Here is a 4,812-nt window from a genome sequence, read left to right on the forward strand (position 1 = left end):
TCCTGCATTGCATTATTTGCTCGATTCTTTTTATGTGCAAATGACATGCCAGGTAAAATGAAAACAATCTCACATGTAGAAAAAAAGTCTGGATTTTTAAAAACCGAGAACTGACAAAATCCTTACTAAAGGACACCATCTGATTCAAGTAACAAAAATGACTTAAACACTAGGAATAAAAAAGACAAGACGCACTTCATGAGGAACACAAAAAGGTCTGCTGAGTGTTTAGTTCAGATGTCTCAGGATGTGGCTGTAGGTCCGTGGGGGCACGTGCGGGGCCGCCTTCCCAGGGGACCCCGCGGGGCTGTGCAGCTGCGGGAGGCCCCTACACTCAAGCTGCCTCCCCAGCAGGAGCTCCCCGCTGCCCCGCTCCCCCCGGCTCCCGCCCTCTGCCGGCTCCGCGACTAGCAGGTCGGCATCCTCCCTCCTGCTGAAGAACCTGTCCAAGTAACTGGTGTACGACAGCTCCTTCTCCACCTGCTCGTCCTTCCTGACCTCACAGCAGAACTGCTCAATGAGGAACCGCTCCTCCCCGCCTCCCCCATATGGGCTGTCCCGGGATGACTGGTACAATGCCTCCAGCTGGGCCAAGTTGGCCATGCCCTTCTCCTGCTTCTCCCGGCTCACCGACTTGGGGAGCAGCCCCTTTAGCTCTAGCTGGGACACGGAACTATTCAGGTCGTTCAGTTTGTCCACAACATCGGCGGGCTCGTGCTGCGAACTGAGCTGAATAGTTCCCGCAATAAAGGAATCGAAATCAAAGCCCCGCCCCTTCTCCCGCTCCTTCTCCGCCAGCTGCTGGGATGCCTCCTCTAGCGCTATCTGGGCCTTCACTAAACCGTTCCTCTCACACTTGGACTTGCCCTTCCTGTCGGGCTTCTCCTTGCTTTGTTCCTTCCAGTTGGAAAGATCTATGATAAGTTTGGGCTCATAGTAATGGTTCACCTCGCTCTCCCTCCAGACCAAGCTATCTAAGTACGACGACGACCGCGCTTTGTAGTTACAGGTGTGGCCACACTCCAGCTCGCAGTACTTGTTCTCGTGGTGATCCGGGTACTGCCAGCAAGGCTCAGCAGAGTAACTGGCATCAAAAGCAGGGTCTTCCAGGTATTTCTCTCGGTCTCCATCCAAGTACTTCCGAGGATCCACTTGTCCTTCTTCCTCATCAGTGACGTCAGACAGGGCTCTGGGATCCAGCTGAACCTCATCGATGTCAAAGTTGTTGTGTATGGGCCAATCGTGCTCTGAGAACTGACAGTCATGGTACCTTTCCCAGTTGTAAATGTGGCTGTGAGTTTCATCCATGAGCAGAATGTCGTCAACTTCATCCTCGATGTGGAATGGGTGGCTGGAGACGGGCTCGTCAGTGGGGAAGGCGTACATGCTCATGTACGGGTGGGACAGGGCCTCCTCTGCGGTCAGCCGGTCCATGGGGCTGAACGTCAGGATCTGCTCCAGGAAGTCCAAGGCTTCGCGGCCAATCCCTGGCAGCAGCTGCGTTAAGGGCCGGTGTGGTTCAGTCATGTCGCTTCGGATATAGACGGGGATGACACTCAGCAGCTCCTGCCGGTCCTCCTCATGCACCACAGGGATGGACTCCAGAATCAGCTGCATCTGCTCCAGTTCATGTGCTCCTGCAAAGAGGGTTTTGCCAGTCAGCATTTCAGCGAAGATGCAGCCTGCAGCCCACATGTCAATGGCTTTAGTGTAGTTGTTAGGGGACAGCAAGAGACGTGGAGATCTGTACCATTTAGTGACCAGTCCTTCAGAAAGATGACCCTTGTGCGAGTAGTGTGGGTCCATGATGCGGGCAAGTCCAAAGTCCCCGATCTTCAGCACCAAGTCTTCTGTATTGATGAAGAGGTTGGCCGGCTTGAGGTCCCTGTGCAGCACATTGGCCGAGTGGATGTACTTGAGGCCACGCAGCAGCTGGTACATGAGTAGGCGCGAGTGCTCCTCCAGCAGGGGCCCCTGCTCCAGCACATTGGCCAGGTCTGTCTCCATGTACTCCTGCACAATGTACACGCTGCTCAGCTCTGTGAGCGAGCCCACATCGTCAGCCAGCCGGCTGCCGCTAGGGCCCAGGATCTCAAACACCTTCACTATGTTGTCGTGGTCAAGCCATCGGATGATTTTGATTTCCCGGAGAGCGTGTTTGACGCTCTGCGGATCGGTAAGGACAATCTTCTTGATAGCCACTCTTTTGTCACAGTCATTGTCTACAGCAGAAAAAACCAAGCCATTGCCTCCGCAGCCCAATGGTTTTAAGTCCATATACCGAGAGCCCAGATCAAAACCATGAATGTTCATGAGACTTTCAAACTTCTCTGCCATAGTGAAACTCTTACTATTGCCTTTTCCTTTCCAACTAGTGAACTTGTGTAAACAAGGGAGAAACTGGCCTGCAAGGAAAAGAGCTCTCACAAGGGAGGAGAGAAAGGTTCACGCCTTCCTACACGATGGCTTCCTGACATTCATCACCTGTGCCTACCAGGCCCGAGAGTTCCTGTGGGTTGAAAGCTCACAAAGCCCTACTCATGTTGAGGATTGAAAGAGATTGCGGTAATCATAGTTCAAGAAAGGGGCAGCAACTCTGCAGACATTTAAAGAAAACACTCAGGAAACTCAAACGTAATGAAATGACATACTATGCACTCAGATCTACCATGCTAACGACTGAACACTTAACAGAAGTGTGAATAAATATGCGCACGCCCGGCATCGGGGCATCTCCTCACAGTGCAGGTACATTCAGTGCTGGACTGGCCCTGAGCAGCATGTTCGAGGAGCCGGAAGTGCTGTCCGGCGGCTCCGTCCTTCCCGGGTCGCTGTCTGCTCTGACGAGAAGCCCTGGCTGTTGGTGGCAGCAGGTGGCCTTCGTCAGTGATCAGGCGGCTCCAGCTCACCACAATCACAGTCGAAGCTACCGTCCATCTTACTCTGCTACGCCCCGGGGCCTCCGGCTCATCGGGGGCGGGCGGACCCGCGGGCGGCCCTCAGCGTCGGCTCGGCTCCGCGGCGCAGCTGGCGGCGGCGGCGTCTCCGAGGCTCCCGCTCTGCCGCAGTCGCCGCCATGTAAACCGGCGCGCGCGAGAGCTCCTTCAATTATTTCTGCAGAAATTTCAAACTACCCTGAAATTTAATAGCTTAAGACATTAATCATTTTGCTTGATTGCAATTTTATCAGTTAGAGACTAGATAGTAGCTGTGGATTCTATTATTCCTGGTGGGTTAGGGGGCAGCACCGCAATATATAAGCCTTAGTTGGGGTTCCCTAGGTGCGAAACTTTTGGTTTGATGGGAAACCTGGAATAAGCTGTATGTAGGCCTGGCCTCTCAGCTCTGATTGCTGTTCTGTTTTCTGCTGTTTCTCCAAAAGACCAGCATGGGCTTCTCTAGGTGGTGACCTTGAAGTGACAAACGACCATGTTTAATAAAATCTTCAAAATACAAGGGCTTATTAAGCCTCTGTTTGCATGATATTTGCTGACATGTCACAATGAAACAGCACTGTCAGTTTGGGAGAAGACTAAAGTATGTATAGGAAATAAATAATTTGATGCAAATGTTTTAGGGAACAGTGAGACCCAGCAGGAAGGACACGTATTTTAGATTTGTGTGCATGGATATGTGCAAGAGAAAGGGCTGTCACATAAGACTAGAGAAAATATTTGTGGAATTGTACATTTCAAGGAGAATGCATACATGGTCCATCATACAAATTTACATGTAAATAGGCAGGATCCCAAGAAACCAACAAATCTAATTGTTGACAAAGTGTGGAGACAGAATACAGAGGACATTAGGGTCGGTTAGAGAAGCTTTACTAAAGAACTCGGGGCATGTGGCGCTACTGGAGAATAGGAAGGCAATGAGTGGCACGAGAGAGACTGCAGGGCCATGAGCACTTCCTAAGTCATGCTGTTCATTGCTATCCCACAGCGCCGACTCCCTTAATTTAAAGGAGCAAAGGTCATCTGGGCTCATGGCCATGGTCCCTAGTTGGCTAGCTCAGAGGCTGAAATGGCGCAGAGGTGGGATGTGACTGAGGAAGGCTGCTCATGCCCCAACGACCAGAAAGCAGGAGAAATGAGAAGCTGGTGAGAGAGAGCTTCTGTTTCAGGTCGTGCCCCAGTGGCCTGCTGGGTCTTGTCTCCCAACAGCACACCCAGCCACTGAACTCCCAGGAGGAGAAGCGACCTATGAGTGTGGATGAGTACATCGGGCCCAGGACACAATCCCACCCCAGAAGCCCCGCTCTGAACACAGGTGGCCTTCAGGAGACACCGCAGATTGCAGCCACAACAGGAAGCTAATCAGCAAGGAGCCCAAAGTCCACTCCATTGAAGTTCTCTTAATTACTCCAGAGAATCCACCTGCAAAGTCCAGCTGTTTTCCCCAGCAGACCAAACCCCAGTAGGGTCCCCAGCATGGCTGACTCAATAGCTCCTACTTATTTACTTGAAGTATTTTAACCCCCAAGCATGGTTTTAGTGTGACACATTGCTACTCTCAGTGTAGTTGCTTAGTGCACAGATACCAGCATAGAGAGTTGGTCAGGGTGAGAATTCTACCCATTAACTGCTATTTTTCAAAAACCTGATGGAGATTCTTAGGACCATTGCCTTAACCATCTTGTTTATAGAAATGTATGGTATTGCCCCTGCCTTATTTCCTAACTTTTCTACTTTTTCTGTCTTCATTGTTTAATCCTCCAAATGTAGCTTTTCTAACAGCAAGGCAACACCCATGTCTAACAAAACAAAACAAAAAGGGGGGATATAAATGAAAGACCATTTTGTAGTGAAA

General features: G+C 51.0%; 1 pseudogene; it reads right to left on the reverse strand.

Moving 5' to 3' along the window:
• Positions 1-43: 43 nt before the first annotated feature.
• Positions 44-2,358, reverse strand: LOC101562565 (annotated as a pseudogene).
• Positions 2,359-4,812: the final 2,454 nt, after the last annotated feature.

Source organism: Octodon degus, unplaced genomic scaffold, assembly GCF_000260255.1.
Source record: "Octodon degus isolate 3935 unplaced genomic scaffold, OctDeg1.0 scaffold00209, whole genome shotgun sequence".
NCBI classification, from domain to species: domain Eukaryota; kingdom Metazoa; phylum Chordata; class Mammalia; order Rodentia; family Octodontidae; genus Octodon; species Octodon degus.